We start from the raw sequence: 18984 nt of genomic DNA on the forward strand, positions 1-18984 counted from the left end.
TTCTGAAATTAAAGTCAGAATTCCGTTTTTTTTCTTAGAATAATAATAAAATATATTGGACATTATTTTTTTTACTTTCAGTGGATTTATTTATTTATTTATTTATTTATTCATTTATTTATTTATTTATTTATTTATTTATTTATTTATTTATTTATTTATTTATTTATGAGTTTATTTGACAGGGACCATGCAAAACAGAAACTGTCAAGCCAGAGTTAGCTATAAACTAATCTCATCTGTGGTCCCTGGGCAGGAAGATGGAAAATAATGTACAATACAAATGATAAAAACATACTAGCATTTAAAACAATACATAGGCTACTCAACACAATCCATCACTAGTAACAACACATTTAAAATGACATTTCATGGTCTCTAGTTTGATGCATTCAGAGGATTAACTAAGTGAACAGATGATTGTTTTTCCTTGAGCCATAATTTCAGTTTAATTTTAAAAACACTGAGGCTCGTACAGTCTCTAAAGTCAGAATTCTGAGAAATAAATCAGAATTCTGAGATTAAAGTCAGAATTCCGTCTTTTTTCTCATAATAATAATAAAATATATTGAACCTTATTTTTTTTTATTTTCAGTGATTTAAATCAGAATTCTGAGATTAAAGTCAGAATTCTGAGAGTCGGAATAATAAAAATATATAATTTTGTTTTCAGTGGCCTTAATCCTCTTCAGTAACTATCACTACAAAATTCAACTTAATTAGCAAATGAAGAGCCAAAACATGGTTGTATTAATACACAAAAATAGTCATAAAAACATATAGCATGTCTATCCCTTAACCCCTTTGATTAATTTAGTTATACATATAATATAATCATTATTTTATTTTGTACAGTATGCCCTTTAAATATGTGTTTTATTTTGTTATTTTGTTGTAATTCATAGTTTGTTTTAAAGCTCAATATAAGCCTATCTCTGGTACACCACATTCAGTAGCCTATTAAAAATACAATGTTGTTTTTTTTTGCTGCTTACTCCTGAAATCCTTTTTCAATACATACTGGACCAAAATCTTTACACTACATCATTGTTTGCAGACATATATAAGATATATTATCTGATAAAAGGGTGTAAAATAACAATTGCACAACATTTTCCAATCTCATTACCTATCCAATTATGCAAATGGTGTGTTTAGAAACAAATATATGTGAATTAATAATTATTAATATTCATCTTTAAAAATGTGATAAGTTGTGTGTCTTACGCAGGCCTTGACCTACATGAGGCCTTGGGGAAGGGTGTTTAAAGGTCTGCACATTATATAAAAAAAGACTGACAGAGATCCTCCATGCATGCAAACCCTCAGTTTCATACAATATCCACTAGATGTCAGGGTTGATTCCTCATTCCCCATTCCAGCTCATCTGGATTGGCCTAACAACAAACTTTCCCTCATTTATTTTAATTTCCCATTTAATGAATAAATATCACTGCAGTGCAGCATCTCCTTTTCTCTCCATATTTCCCCCCTTTTGTCTTTCACACATGACTTTCAGTTTAACTAACAAATTACAGGAGTATATTTCGAGGAGGATTGTGTCATTGCCAAGAAAAACAGCATCCAGAGAAACAGCAGCATGTGTTTGTGTATTCATTAAAGTAAAAGCAGACATCATCTCTGTGGCTGATGCTAAAGTAAACAGCTCATCTCCCTAGCAACACCAAATTAAAGGGCCAGAGTCTCTCTCTCTGTCTTGTCCTTCTCATAAATCTCCCACACATGATTTTTAACCTGGATTCAGACTCACTTTTTCTTTTAACACATTTATGACTCTTTAAATTATTAGTTCAAGCTGGGTATTGTGTCCAGGAAAGTCTACAAACACTTTTAAAAGTTTGATTGCTTCGATACTACACTATGGGCTCCTCCTTTTTCACTCAGGCTGCAAACAGCAGGCACCATTTTATAGCCTATTTATTTATTTAGTCACGTTTTTATTTCACAGAGCTTGGGCTTACTTTTCTAATTTGGCGTGTTTCATTATATGTATTTATTTATTATATTATTTTAATTTGTATATACGTGTGACCAAAAGACAGCTTCAATTTAAATGACTGTGATGATGTTTATTATCATTCCATTTCTGCTATCATTTACACTTCCTGTTTGTTCATTTCATTATAGCAATCATCAACTGTGTGCTACAAACAATAAGCAGCATTGTGTGTGATTGCAGAACACTGTTTCCTGGCAGCTTCTCCTGATGAAGCTCCAGCACACCAGCGGTTGTAGAATGTTTCGTGCCTGCAGTGGAGAGGTGTAAGAGAGAGAGAGAGAGAGAGAGAGAGAGAGAGAGAGAGAGAGAGAGAGAGAGAGAGAGAGAGAGAGAGAGAGAGAGAGAGAGAGAGAGAGAGAAGGGGGGCCGCCGGAAGTTGTGGGCGTGTGTCTCCCTGTGTGTGTCTGTTATTCTAGAAGTGTGTGTGCTCTGGTGTCCCTGTGCGTGTGTGTGTATGTGTGCAGGGTTCTGATTGTCAGTGCTGCACCACGGTGCAGGTGGAGCAATGCAGGATGGTATGAGACACAGAAGGACAGATAGGGGGGAGGTGGCGAGGGAGGAAGAGAGGTGAGGAGGCATGATGCAGGAGGAGAGGAGAGAAACAGAAGGAGGAGGAGAGACTGTGAATACAGATGAGGAAAAAAAGCGGGGGAGTTTTTGCAGGTGAATTTCTGACACTAGGGGGTTTTCTCCAGCACAATCAAATCACCATCTCTTCACTCCCAACCTCATTCTCTCTCTCTCTCTCTCCCTCTCTCTCCTTCTGTCAGTCCATCTCTCTGTGTCTCCCCCAACTGGGACACCATGAGGTGGGAGGAGATGACTTTTAGAGAGGACTGGAGTGGTTGTGTAGGAGGATAGACGGGGGAATACAGTCAGAAGGGAAAGGTGGGACATTTTGGTTGACAAAAAAGCCGGAGTTGAAATACTGGTAACCAAAAAAAAAACCCCCAGAGGAATGAAAATGACAGGAGATAAAAGTGAGATGACTGAAATGAGATCTTAAGTGGTGACTGAGACAGAAATGAAAAGAAGGCGTGTGTGAGTGTAGGAGAGACAGACAGACAGAAAGACACGGAGAACTAGAGAGTGAGGCGGACAGAGGCTTGTGTGACGCATATTTGCTGGCACTAGATGTTTGGAATATTTCCATATCAACCGGCTTAAATGTATAATTCACAAAAGGGGATAGAAGGAGTGACAGGGGGAGGAATGAGCGACAAGACAATATGCGATGGAGGGCATGGAGAGATGTGTCAGTGCAGAGGAGAATTTCAAACAAAGGCATGGATGTAATACTGATTGTTACTCTAGCATTAACTGGGTTCCTTGACCTCATTCACAAACAGATCTATTGAAGGTGTGCATCACATATCAAAACCATAAGTCATTACTCCTGCACTTAAACTTTCAGTGTTATTCAAACCATCTTACTCCCACATTTATCCATATGATATATTTTGTTTTAGTTAGTCCAACTTGTAATTGAAGCAGAGTCAACTTCACAAGTCAAGATGAAGCGAATCCTGTGCTTTCCCATCAGATAGAGAAGATTTGAGTCAAGTTTGGGCTACATTTTCAAAATAATTTATCATGAACCTTCTTTTATTTTGAAACTATGTTTGGGATCTTCTGTATAAAGTTCTGTGCATACTGTATGAATATGTTCAGCTTAAGTATCCTGCAGCTCATAGGGTCAATCAGTCAATAAATCAATCTTGTAGCACCAAATTGCAACAAATGTTATCTGAAGACTCTTTCCAAACAGAGCTGGTCTAGACCGTACTCTATGCTGAATTAGTAACAAAGACCCAACACTATGACAGGATAAGATCCAGTCCCATCTTACAGACAGGACTCAGTCTGATCTCATCTTAATCCACCATGAGCAGAGCACTTTGCAGCATTTAGCAAGTTACAGTGGCAAGGACAAACTTCCTTTAACAGGCAGAAACCTCCAGCAGGACCAGACTCATGTTAGACATCAAATTGCTTCTGAATTGACTGAATTGGGGTTGGAAAGAAGGATAGAGGGAGATGAAGAAAGAGAGAGAGATGATAGTGATGAGACAGATAGAAGTAGTAGCTGTTGCAGGTGGAGTCTGGAATGTCCACAACAGCAGGATGCCTACGGCAGAGATCCAGAGGAACCTACGAGTCAATGGAGCTCAGGGACTCCAGAAAGGTCTATGGTTGGGCTCCACTATCTGTAACAAGTTTGGGCCTGAGATTTAAAGATGCTGTGAAATGTGAAATGCCTTCTCCTAGAGCTAGTGTTTGGTACGTACAAGTTCCATAAAAAAACTGTCAAAAAGCAGCTCACAGAAAGAAGTAAAGTCCACCTTTTAGTCAATGAGAGAAGTATAAACACAGCAGTTCTTGATTTAGGGCCTTTGAATATAAATTATTATCCATCCATCCATCATCTTGACTGCTTATCCCGTTCAGGGTCACGGGGGGCTGGAGCCTATCCCAGCTGACATAAGATGGAAGGCAGGTTACACCCTGGACAGGTCGCCAACCTGTCACAGGGCTAACATGGAGAGACAGACAATCATTCACACACACACTCACACCTACGGGCAATTTAGAGTGACCAATTAACCTGGTGAGCATGTTTTGGATCATGGGAGGAAGCCGGAGGACCCGGAGAGAACCCACGCATAAACAGGGAGAACATGCAAAGTCCACACAGAAAGGCACCTGCCCAACCATGTATTCGAAACAGGAACCTTCTTGCTGTAATGCAACAGAGCTACCCACTGCACCACCGTGCAGCCCCATAAATAATTATGATTGTTCAAAAGTTATTTCCAACCAAGTTAACTGATTAGACAACAGGCTTCCATCTGTGCTGGTATAGAGTACAACAGCATGTAGTCTTAATCTGAATTCTGTTTATTAATGTCACATGGTTATCAAGACTCTTTGTGTGGATGGATCAAAATTTCTCTTGATTAGTGGACTTGTATGTGGTCACTATCACCCTCAAGGTCACGCAGTTGGACTGAATAACAGCATGGCTGGAGCCTGGGTTTGTCACCCTGTGGCCACATGCGTACGCCTGAATCACAGCCATGTTCATGAGGGGCGGCTGTGGCTCGGTGCCAGAGCTGGTCATCCCTCAGTTTGAAGGTTGGTGGTTTGATCCCCTGCCCTTGTTATGTACATCAAAGTGTCCTTGAGCGAGGAATGCTAAATTGCTCCCTGTGGCATAACCAGCAGCGTGTGAATGTGTGTGAATGTTATAGGTTAGAACTGGTGGGTACTTTGTATGGCAGCCTCTGCCATCAGTGTGTGATGGGTGAATGTGGCATGTGGTGTAAAAGTACTTTGAGTTGTTTTAGGCTTGGAAAGTGCAAAGTATGATTTAATTACAGAGCTTGTATTTTGTAAAAGGGTACGACCTTGTGTGTAATATTGCATAAGCATCATACAAGTAAATATTCCTTCTACCTGACCACCCCTGTAAATCTAACACACGGGTCCCTCCACATCATTTTACAAGAGTGTATAGGCATACACTTGAATTCAAACACCTGCTTATAATGGTGCATAATGATGCCTGACCATAGACTGTATAAAATAATGGACGTAGTATCCGTGACGTCACTCATCTGTTTCTGAAGCGCTGTTTTGAGGCCAATCGTTGGCGGGAGCCATATTGCTGCTGTTGAGCGATTGTGACGTAAAGAGGCGGGCTTTGAGTCCCCTAGCCAACAGCTACAGTGTTCCCACCTGTCTATCAAGTCAGCTGTTTCTCTCATTGGAATGTTGCAGCCAAGAATACAGTCGGACGCTGGACGGACGTTTCACTTGTCTCAACTTTATTTACCTTAACAGAACTCTTTTCGACATATTCTCCGGCTGCTCACAGAACACTGCAGCTTCATGCTAACAGCATCTTTCAGTTACAACGTTCCATCAAAACTCTTCTTCTCACTAACACGTCTGTGTATTGCTCCGTTCCTGACTGCAGTTCAGGAAAAGACATTAACTTTCTCAGTTTCGGAACACAAAATGACATCTATAACTATAACAAATTCAAGAAAGACTTATTAAAACCAACAAATACTTATAGAGTCCCTTATTAACATTGTCAACTAAATGGTCCTTGTTGGATCTCTCACAGGAAGACTTGTAATCTCAATATCTTCAAAATTGCAGCGTTAGTAAAAAAAAAATCACCCCCGTACAGTGTGTGCCGATTGAGAAAAGAGCTTCCCAGACTACACTCGTCTTTTGTACCAGGCTGTAAACATGTTTATTTCTGCTGTAAATATCATCTTTTTTTTAATTGGTGTGTATGTGGTTTCCGGTACTTCCATAGCCAGCCTCAAGCGGATCTGCAATGAACTGCAGTTTTTAGCACTTCCGCATTGGACTCATATTTTTAGACCGGAGGTTGCCGCTTGTGCCTGACATGGACTTAAACACATAAATACACACATATATGCATCTAGAAAAACTCCTGAATGCTGAACTCATGTGAGGAGTCTATCTTCAATCAATTGGAAGGTTGGTGGTTCAATCCCAGCTCCGGCAGTCACATGCCGAAGTGTCCTTGAGCAAGACACTGAACCCCAAATTACTCCTGCTGTTAATCAGCGGTGTGTGAATGTGTTTATTAGCTAAAACTGATGGTCCCTTGCAAAGTAGCAGCCTCTACCATCAGTGAGTAAATGGGTATGAATGTGATGAGTAGTGTGTAAAAGCACTTTGAGTAGTCAGACAGACTAGAAAAGCGCCACATAAGTACAAGTCCATTTACCATTTTACCAAACACACACTCCACATGCACATATGTGTAAATAGCTGCTCATGCTTGGACACAGACAAACAGGCACACACAGCCAACTTATCCCATTCAACATATGACTTTGGTATAATGTTGTGAAGTTTTTGGAGTGACTCACAATCAGAGTCACAGCAGATGAGAAGAGACGGCGTATGACTTTGCAGAAGGACGGCCCCTCCACGCACACTTTGCACAACAGATGCTCTGTAGATGTAATGAAATCATTGCAGTAATCTCGTCATGCCATCTCAGGTAAGTCAATTGTCCCGGAGCCATTTACTTTGGCCCCGTGTCACTGAGGAGGTACATACGCCATCATACGCATGTTTCTTCTCCCCCTACGCTGGCACACAACACTCCAAAAAGTTCAAAGTTACTGAGTCTGTCTCTGCTTGCGCGTGAGTGTGTATGTGTGTGTGGGTGGATGTGGAGTCATTGCTGTGTGTGAGTGTGGGTTTGCAATCTCACATCTTGTAGGGAAGAAGAAGAGGCATCGGAGGGAATGACGTGGGGGCGAGAGGGGGTTACACCAACGTACACCCACTCTTTCCCAAGCCCACATCTCACTCCAACACACACACGTTAACACACACCTCCTCCTCCTCCTCTCTGCTCCCCTTTGACAGAATCCTCATTACAGGCACGTTTTAGCAGCACAGTTTCTTCCTCCTCCACCTCCTCTTCCTCCTCCTCCTCTCTCGCTCTGTCTTTTTCATTTGCTCATTCTCTCCTGCCCGGCTCGTTGTTTTTTTTTCGAGCCAGCTTGGCAATCAAAGGGAGAGAAAACACAAATGAGAGCAGGGAGGAGGGGTGAGGGGAGAGAGAGAGAGAGAGAGAGAGAGAAAGAGAGAGAAAGAGAGCAGAGAGGGAGAGAGAGGAGGCTCACTGGGATTTCAGTATGAGTCAGAATGGGAGATGGGGAGGTGGGAAGGCAAGGTAGGCGGCTGTGAGGAGAGAGTGTATGGGAGGGATGAGTTTCTTTTTTTTTTTTCTCTTTCTCTCTTATCTGGCTGCATTCTCTGTTTGGAATACAGATGAGGAGATAAAAAGAGAGCCAACAACCGAGAATGACAGACAGATAAGGGATTTGAACAGGAAATCATCTGCATCCTGATTCATTATGGAGATGAGGGATCCAAAAAGCGAGGGAAAAGGTTAAAAGATGGGATAGATAATTGAAGATGTTAAAAGATAAGACAATGGACATTGTACTGTAGCAGGGTGTGTGTGGGTGTGCTCTGGCATGTGTGTTGATGCCACCATGGGGCCTGTTATGAGAGGCAGTAGTAGATTAGTGAGGGAGTTAGGGAGGGGGGAACCACTTCATTCACACTTTTTCAATCATTCATTTCCCCCCTGCTTGCATATTCATGTTTGCAGTAGTATGAGGAAATTGGATTGTGCATGCTTGTGTACACACACACACACACACACACACTTCTACAATACTCTCCCCACAGCCACGCGTCAGCACTATTAAATTGCTCTTTGGTTGCAGTCAGTGGAAATTCTACATGTTTGAGACCCAGGATGAGGAGATCCACACTCCTCCTCCTCTTTTAGAGAGAAGCATTTACTCTAAAAATGGAAGGGAAGCAGCAGAAGTCCTGATCAAATTGTTACAAAAGGATGAAAAGGGTGAATGTTGTACTTTCTCTTGTGGGTGTATTGTTGTCCTGATTTCTCATAATGCTGTTTTTCTTCTGTGAAGTGGTAAATCCCAGTTGTGCTCAGCTGCCTTTGCTCGGGATATGATATTCTGAGGTCATGGGAGGAGTGAACAACAGTCAATATGTGTATTTATATTACGTCACTCTTCAAACATCAGTTCAAGAAAGAATCTCCTTAGTTAGAGACTCATTCTGGATATTTCATCATTCTGAAAAATAACCGTTTCACAGCTTCTGTAAAAAGATCTTTGCATGTAAACTATGATACTTTCACTTGCTGCCATATCTGTTTCTTTGGTGTAATAAATGTGATACTTAGATACATAGTTTACATTTTTGGGCATTTTCGCCTTTTTTAATGGATAGCACAGCTGAAGAGACAGGAAATGTGGGGAATAGAGAGTGAGGGGAGGACATGCAGCAAATGGTCAAGGTTGGAAACGACCCTGCAACCTCTTCGGTGAGGGCTATTGCCTCCGTATTTGGGGCGCACGCTTAGACCGCTAGGCCAATTGCACCCCATGAATGTGATACTTTATAGCCTACTACAAAGAGCACCATGTATCTGTTAATGTTACCATTCAGACTATCAGACCTGCACCTACTACAAGCTCTCAAAAGAAATGGAATAAACAGTTAAAACCAAGAGTCTTCATGCTTTCTGTCTCATGATAAGGAGTATAGCATGCCCCAAAGTCAACGGATGCCTCTTGATGGAATTGAATGAGGGATGTAATAATTAGGGGTTTGCATCTTTAGCACAAGACCAGCAGAGTGCACCAGTATCTGGAGTTTAAAGCTCCTGTGAGGAGTTTTAGCTGGTAATGAAACAGTCAGAAACTAATACTGAAGGCTCTTAAAGGCCCACAAAAGCAAACCGGACACCCAGCAAGAAGAGTGATGATTAAGGAATGGTCTGTGAACAGCATGCTGCAAAAACAGACTTATATTTTCCAGTGAGGGATAATTTTAGCTGTGATAAGACAGCAGGATGAGAGTTTTGTCTTACACTTAAACAGGACAAGAGCAGAAAGAGAAAGGGTACTGCATTGTCCACAGGGGGCGCCAAAATTGACACAAACCAAAAGTTCGTCACAGGAGCTTTCACAATGAATACATTTCCATCCTGGCAAAGTTCTGAAGGTGTTGTGTTCTTGATTTCTTCTGTCATTTGTTGAACCTTTCACTTCGGTTTAATTTAAGACTACTCATGTGACTGTCTAGTTTTTGGATTGAAAAATTGCATGTTTTTATTCAACTATCACTATGACTAACTATGCTAATCTGTAGAGGGCATATCAGAAACATTCATTGGACTCTCTTTGGATTGAGAGAGCTCTTCCATGATCTTTTGTGACTGGGACTTACTTTCATGTTGTCAAATGGTTTGAATAGACAGCTACAATCACTTCAGAGATTTTGGGGTAGGATGTTATTCATGTTTGCTTAAGGAGAATTTCTACTAGCATCAGTTTGGATTGACCATTCTGAGACAATTTGTCCATGAATGCAGTGGGATTGGAAGCTCCAGGGAATGCGAAATGACTGAACACTGAATATTTATCACAGATTCTTTATAACCGATACCCATCAACTTCTCTCAGTGAGTGTACATGAACAGTGAGTGTGACCTTAGTGTGATAGGGAGCCAAGCAGGGGTGGGGTGACTGAGCTCAAACAGCACTTCAGGTCATTGTAACTCAAAGTTAAATTAAAGGCAACCAAGCCTTTGTTTGAAATTCTTGGAGAGTTTTTGTATCTCCTCCAGAAAATTGAAAGTGAAAAATCCCTGTAGATGAGAGAAACGTCTCTGAGAAGTTCCACCAAAGCAGGCTGCATTTTGGATTCTAGTTTGCACCACTGAAGGATGCTTCCCTGCTGGTAGGACTTCATTCACATGGACTGACTTAAATTGTGGAAATGTGATACATGTGTGTACAACGTGCATAGACAGTGAAACCAAAGTAGACCCAAAGTAGAATGAATTGTTATTTGACCCTAAACCGTGATTATAAAGGATCTGAATATCTGTACAGTGTCAGAGATACAAAACAAAGACGTATCCTGACCAAATACAGGCTGAGTGACCACCAGCTGGCTGTAGAGACAGGGAGACACAGGCAGACATGGCTGCCCAGAGAGGAGCGTCTATGTGCTCACTGCTCTACAGGGGACATAGAGACAGAGATGCACTTCCTCCTCCACTGCAGCAAGTTCTCTTTACTAAGAGATTCCCACTACAGGGAAATTACTAAAATGGTACCAAACTTCCCAACATTAACCCCAGAAGAGAAACTGTCAGTTCTCCTGGTGGAAGGGTCAGCAGCTCCTCTGGCTGCTAAATATGTGTCTGCCTGTCACAGCCTGAGGGACGCACCATCCCATGGTGTTTGATTTTGGGTGGAGGTTTTGTGAGCACGCCGCATCGGGTGAGGACATTGAGATATGCTGTATAGGTGACACCATCGTTCATTAATGCATATAAAATATGTAATATATGGTTGATATGTATGTGATGAATATGATATGTAATGAATATGGTGTGTGATTAATGTATATATGGTGAGTGTAGTGTGTTGTGAATATATATAATGTATTGTATGAATTTATGTGCTTTGGCAATAACATCTCTTTGTTCATGCCAATAAAACAAATTTGAATTAAAAAAATTGAAAAGGAAACTTTCACTGAATTTCTCTGGCTGTCTAACATTTCTGGGGACTTTTCTTTTGAAACACAGTGTGATTTCCGGATATATTTGGTGTGGAGGTGGAGGTGGAGGTGAGCTGATGAGGTGGATAACCACCCCTGCCTGGCGTGTCCTCTAGGATTTGAAGGTCAGCAAGGACACTTAAAGTTTCGTCTGAACTTCCACTCGAGTGCTGCGTGACTCCACGCTTTTCAAACCCCAAAAGTACTGCTTTAGAAAAAAGAATGACACCTGTGTCCTCACTGCGTCTAGTTTACAGGAGCCTCTCACAGCACACGCCTACGCACGTCTGACACACTTCTTTACGCACGAGGGTCTCCCCCAAAAATTCCTCCGGAATGTTTATGCGAGTCCAACAGTGGCGAGACGGATTTACGCACGACTCCTGTCACAGCTTTTCCTGACGTTTCCAAAGATTTTGGTGAATCTGGGTTGGATATTTGGAACCCTTTTTTTCTCCCTTCTGAAATCCCATCAATATGAGAGAGAAAAAAAATCAGTGCAATGCAGCAAACATTATCTGTCGCTCCAAGTAGTGAATCATCGCCTTCTCTAAACTCACGATTTGCTCATCGCTGCCTATAATTACCCAAGTGAAGCAGTTCTTAGAAACATAAGTTATGGGGCTATAAGCGTTCTCGTTTGACGCTTAAATACTTTTATGTGTTTCTCCATGAATAGTTTGTGTAATATTCCCCAGACTACACAGACTGAAAACTGAAACTACATGAATGGTTTGTGATTATGGGAATGATTTTAACTAAAAATACAAATATAAGAGACCCCTGATAAGAATCCAGCATATTTTTATCTCAGCAACAGATAAGAAATAAAGAATCAGTGCATTTGTTTGCCTTCTTGGCAAACATAATAGACAAAGATGATCTGAAATGCATCCCTTGTGAAATCATCCAACATAATATTATAGTGAATATGAATAACAGCAGCACTGGGAGGTGGAATTATGACATAAATATCTATTGAATACCTCAGAGACTTAATGTCTTTATACCGGAATTCAATCACTCCTGCTTCTAAATTTTGATTCCTCATTGCATGAAGCTTAAAGACAACAAACATGCTATTTTCATCCTCCTGGTTAACAGACCTGCACATTGATGCAGGCTATACTTCTCCTCCCCTTTATAAATAGCTGCACTCCTTCAATGACGTGGGATACGCACGTACATGTGTAGGTGAATCTTTGAATGAGCTCTCCCTCTCTCTCCCTCTCTCTCCCCCTGCCTCCCTCTCTCTCTCTCTCTCTCTCTCTCTCTCTCTCTATCTCCCTCCCTCCCTCCCTCTTCCACCTCCTCCCTCCTCCATTCCCTCTACTAGTTACTACGGGATCTCTATAAAAAGCCTACGGTTGATGGGAGAACCCGGTCTGTATGGGAAGCGACTTTGGAGAAGAGGGACGACATCAGCGTGGCACAGATTTGCTGCTTGACAGTTTCACAGTGATGAAGGCTGAGTTTAGAGATAGGACAGGCGTTTGTTACAGCACGGAGACGCAGACATGATGGCCACACAGGGAACTTTATCAGAGGTAAGTTGAATTTCTATTTCTTGAAACCTTGTGTGAGATAGGCTGATTAATCCAAATACTGTTCTTAGAAATAAATCCTCTCTGATATGGGTTTGGATAAAGTTTTAATCCTCCCTTTAAAAAGCACTGCTGTAATAGACTCTTCTCATCTTGACTCTCTGGTTGGAAGTTGCTGCAGTGTGACTCATTTTCTCTCCCATGTGGGCAGCTCTCTGTCTCAGGAAGAGAAGAAAAAAAGAAATTAATATCACAGAGAATGCAAAATGCGGTCAAACATCGCCGTTTGAAGTATGTACTTTCTGTCTGGTTCAGCCTGTCCCCACTGCGCAGGGTACATGTATATAATGAAATAATTCCCCCTGTGTGTGTTGGGTATGTTCACCTGTCTTACGCGCTGTAGCTGCTCAGAAATTAGACAGGTGTACGTTTTCCCTTTTGCCCCTCAGGCTGCACTGGACACTTTCTAGGTTATGTCGCGCTGTCAGGCTGAAGTGCGTAAATGCCGCCGTGCAATGTACAATGACACGTGCGCACACGCTCATGCACGTCTACTGTGCCCAGATGTGTGTGCGCACGGGTTTCAGTATGTGTGTGTGTGTGTGTGTGTGTGTGTGTGTGTGTGTGTGTGTAAGGAGGAGATGGGGGAGTTAGTCTCAACAACCGATGAACATTCTCTGGAGCGTTTGGCACCAGGAGGTTTCCGGTGATAGTGATGACATTAGAGCCACTTTCTTCCGGTGTGGCAATACACCCCTCACCTCCTCCTCATCCTCCTTAACTCCCCCTCCCTCTCTCCTTCTCTCTCTCTCTCTCCTTCTCTCCCCCCCCCCCCCCCCCCTTCATGCACTTCCGGCCGGCGTTTCCTTTAACTTTTTTTTTTTTTCCACTCTGTGCTGTGACGTCGTCAGCGAGTGAAGTCAGCCCTGCGTCATTCTTGCGCACTTTGCAGATGATGATACGCAGTCACCTACTATAACCCCTTTTATAGGCATGGCGAGCACGCGCACGCGCACACTGCAGGAGTGATTCTCCCCGCGTGCGGGGGTGAGAATGCGCAATGTGAGAGAGGCTCGTGCGCGGACAACACGAGGGAGGAGTGGGTGGAGCGAGTCAATGAAACCCCTTATTCATTCACAACTGGTTGTTGTGGCCACTGTTACACCGACTCTGATCAGACGAGGCTGATTATGAGAACTCAGAGCAAAGCTGGTCTGAATCAATACATCATGATGTGATAGGTAAAGACAAGAGTCAATTAAACAGCTGTTTTATGTTTATGGACATTCATTTAAACATTGGGATCAGGGGCTTCACCAGGAATTCTGCCCCCCCCCCCCTGAAAAGACATCTCAGTGGCCCCCATCACCACAGCCAACCCTACAAATATAACATTACTGCTATAATACTGATTTATTTGCATTATACAAACATATATGCTTGGTTAACTAACTCAAATCTAAGCTACATATCAATATATATATATATATTTTCCATTTTCTCCAAATGTAACTGCACAATATTGACCTTCAGACTGACCACCTCTTTAAACAAGACTATTTGAAGCCAAGTGACTTGTTGATTAACAACAAGGGGGCATAATTTGGTGTAATCTATTCTCATGAAGTCAAATAAAACTCCAATAACCTACAGTTTACTTTCAATGAGATTCAGCCACACTTGATGCTATGAAAATATCACAATTCTCTACTTTAGGGGGAGCCGGAAAGAAATTCCAGAAAGGAATTCTGAATGTCTGTCTATTTATTCAGACAGTTTTAGTTATCTTATTGCAGTTATAACAAAACAGAAGAAAGCGTGGTAGAAAACTTTTTTTATTCCAGGCCCATTAAGGCCCCCCCTCCCCACATGGGCCCTAGGTAGTCAGTCCCACTTTTCCCCCCACTACGACGCCCCTGATTGGGATCAATGAGTGTCTATAACAGTTTAATACATTGGCTTAAAGATAATATAAAATACTAAGGCCAGTATGAAGTTTCACAAAAGTCCAGGCTCGAGTTCATGGCTCACTTCTATATGAGTATGCGCGTATCTAGCCCTAGAGGGACCTGCGTGCTCGTCCAGTCGACCCACTCAGTCTCAGAAGCAGTTTCTCCCCGGTGCCATGGAAACCGAGCCAGACCAAGCCACTGCCCACGCGCTCTGATAAGCCAGGCGGCAAAATGGAGCGAGAGCCGATTGGTGTACCGTTGTCGTGACGTCATAGACCCGTACCCTGGGGGGGGGGGGGGGGGGGGGGGGGCATGTAACTTGCCGAGCAGACAGATGCGTGACTCGTCACCTGACCGGGATCTACACGGTGATGAGAGCAGAGAGAGACTGCAGAGTTGTGGTCCACTATACGGAGGCAGTTACGTTATAGAAACTGGGGCACTACAATGTGCAATGAGATTATTTATACATTTGATCATAATCGTCATGTTGCATTGTATTAAAAGTCACAATTACGCAACACTAAGGTCGTTTTAACTCTTTACAATCAGCTGTTAAAGCGAGGATTTCAATTTACATCTCTCGTCCTCCAATTCAGCACCACGGACAGCTCCGAGCCACAGAGCCTGTGTCGCTGTCCAAGCGCCGTGGTGCTGAAACAGAGATGTCAGGGAACCTGTTGCAGAGACACACATCCTAACAACGTTATACAACGAACTGAATACAATCAAACAACACATGTATTTCCACAAGATGACTGTGGAAGGAATAAACAAGCTTTGATTCAATTCAATTAAAAAAACTCTATTTGTCCCAGGGGGAATTTAAGGCATGTATGAGCAGCATTGAATACAAGAAACAGACACTTAGATTATAAGAATTGAGAAAAAAAGGCAGAAAATAGTTTAAAAAATAATAATAATTTACAGACGACAGTGTATATACATAATTTACCAATGTGCAAAGAAGTTATGGTAAGGTAAAGTGCAGAGGAGTGTGAAGTGAAGAATGGACACAAATACTGGAGTGACAAGAAATACAATTGCAGAGATTGTGTTGGGTACTAAAACGATAAATAACAAATAACAATAAATGCTTTAAATAGAAAAGTTGAAGAGCAAGTCCTTAATTGTGTATATGCTGAGGGTGAAATCTCAATAAAAAAATCAACAAGTTAAAACTGAGAATCCTAACAGATCTCTCTGCTTTTGTATTCAGTTCCTGTAGCTCTGACTTCTCTGTGTGCCTCGTGTGTTCTGTACATTCTGTACCATCACTGCATAGCTTAACTCTGAGCTTTTGCAGGTGTGTGTCTGAGTAGATCCAAGACTAATGATCAGCTAATTACATGATATAAGACAGTAGTGTTCAAGTCATTTAAAAACAAGCCAAGGTGATTCATGATGCCCACTCTGGGGGGACTTCCTAAAGAGTTATTGCTCTCTTTGTTGGAGAGGTTACAGATTGTTTTATTGTTAGAAACGTGACTAGCTCTACCCCATAGATATCTTGTTGCCTCATTCACTCTGTCTTACACACTTCAACGCATACAAGCACTAACTAGGTCAGAGGCAGGGAAAGCAGTGGGTGGTTGAAGCCTCGTCTCAATCATGCAAACAGATTTTAATAAATGTTTAAGTGTTGTTGGCTGGGGGATAAAAATTTGAGTGAGATGGCTGAGAATAGTGTCAGACATGATACACTTTAATATCTAACTTTTGCAATATTCATCTAAACTTTTCAAACATGAACTACTCACTTGTTCGAACATCATGAATATGATGGTGTCATCTGTAAAACATGGTTAGCTTTAAGAACACATTTAACATGTTTCTCACTCTTGTCTTGTTTTTTATGTTGTGCCAGGTCAAATGTATATTTCTAAGTCATCACAGGAGTAAATCAGTTGAAAGTTAGCTAGCTCATTATGTTGCTGTGTCTTCCAACTAGCGCAGGAAAGCTAATCTGACACATATGTTTAAAAAACTGGACAACCTCTCGTTCTAAATATATATTTGTGTACCCTACGGATTATGCTTCTCTAAAGCTTCCTCTTACATATGAACCAGCAACATGTTGTTCTACATTCACAGCACATAATAATGCAGAGATGAAGCTCTCAGATAAACCCTGAGCCCTAACCCTAGAGAGTACAATCATGATGTCACTGGGATTCCCCTGATAAAGGAGGATCATATTGATTAGCATCCAATGATACACCTAATCCTCTCCTTTCTTCTGCTGATACAGGTTCGCCTCTCTCCCCCTTGTTCCCTGTTTCTCCTACCTCGGCCAGAGCATCAGCACCTTGGCTTTAGACTGCTTACTGCTTATACAGTGTCACAGTACAGTAACAGTCTACAGTCATGGCTACTGAAGCCTGGCAATGCACCAAACACTGCAGCTTGAGAGGACACAGATGTGCAGAGGACACGCCAATGTGAAGGAAACACACTGAGGAAGCAGTCCAGTGTTAGTGAAATGTTTGATTTAATAACTAAAGTTCTCTTTATAGACTTAAATATCTCTCTCCCTCCGCTCCTCATCTGTCTCTACTCTCCGACTCAGAGAGGAAACCTGTGTGGGCTTGCATTGGGGGAGTCCTACACCCGGTTAAGTGCGTAACATCCACGCTCGAACCAATGGGACCTCGCAGTTTCCAGTTACCATGCCAACTCCGGCTCGTTCTCCTCCTTCTCCTCCACCCTGCTGTCTCCATGGCGACCGTGGCTTTAGATTGTTACTCTAGCAACTGCACCATGGTAACAGTCTACAGCCATGGTCGTTAGGGGCAGATATCATCGAGGGGATGGAGAAAGAAAAAGACAGAAAGTCAAATTTTACACGATAATCAAGTTAGCATCGAGGGTTGAGTCAGATTTCTCTTAAAGGGGTTAAAGGTCGATCAGTCATCGTGATGTCTGGGGCTGCAGAGGTGTTAGCTTCTTTTTCATGGATGCAAAGTTAGGTGAGTTTCTCCATTATGGTACCAAAATGACACACGAAGAAGGAACAAGAACCAAAAAAGTTGAATTGCTCAGTTGCTAATTCACTTTAACTTTATTAAGTGTCATACATCTTTTTTTTTTCAAAATATGTTTTTATTATTTTATCATTTTCAGAACAAAACAACAAAATTCATTCTGTGTACAAAGCAGATTTTCAGACAAAGATACACTACTGATCAAAAGTTTGGAAACACCTTCTCATTCAAGGGTTTGTATTTATTGTAATCATTTGAAACATTGTAGATTAATACTGAAGACATCAAAACTATGAAAGAACATATATGGAATTATTTAATGAACAAAAAAGTGTTAAACAAAGCAGAATATGTTTTATATTTTAGATTCTGTAAAGTAGCCCCCTTTTTCCTTCATGACAGCTTTGCACACTCTTGGTATTCTCTCAGTCTGCTTCATGAAGTGGTCTCCTGGAATGGTTTCTAATTAACATGAGCCTTGTCAAGAGTTCATTTGTAGAATGACTTGCCTTCTTAATGTGTTTGAGACCATCAGTTGTGTTGTTCAGAGGTAGGGTTAGTACACAATGGAGCTCTATTGTAATCCAGATTATGGCAAAACCAGATTATTTCATAGTTTTGATGTCTTCAGTATTAATCTACAATGTTGAAAATAATTAAAATGAATAAAAACCATTGAATGAGAAGGTGTGTCCAAACTTTTGACTGGTAGTGTATATACTGTCACTCCTTCCACCAAGCATAGAAAATAAAAAATAATAAAATAATTAAATAATAACAGACCTTTGACTCAAAAAGACATGACACATGTAAAAAAGTAAGACTAGCAAAGACAAAAGAAACAAGAAAGAAAGTCGTCCTCCAACTCCCATCCATGAAGAATGCTGACAAGTAATGTTGGATGCGTCATCCCTTATGTAGGTACTGGCCTTCCAACAGTGTATGCTTGAGATCTGAAGGTAAATAATCCAGGACAGGATTCCAGATCTTAAGGAAAGAGCCTTCATTGGTCTTAAGAACTGCACTTATCCTTTCGTTAGGCATAACATTGAAGATCTCCCTGTGTTACTGTGGGTGGGGTGTCTTTAAACCGATTCAACAGAATGCATTTGCAAGCAAGAAGCAGGAGTTTGTAGTGCAAAATGTAGTGATTATGAGAAAGTGCTTAGTTCTTTAGAGGGCAAACCTAATAAGAAGAACCCTGGATCCTTTCTTATTGTGGTCTTAAAGATACCGCTCAGTTCCTTAGCTATGTAACTCCAGTATCTACCATTTCTATTGTCATACATTTCTTAAAGTGTTGA

The sequence above is a fragment of the Notolabrus celidotus genome, chromosome 5 (genome assembly GCF_009762535.1).
Source record: "Notolabrus celidotus isolate fNotCel1 chromosome 5, fNotCel1.pri, whole genome shotgun sequence".
Taxonomy (NCBI): Eukaryota; Metazoa; Chordata; class Actinopteri; order Labriformes; family Labridae; genus Notolabrus; species Notolabrus celidotus.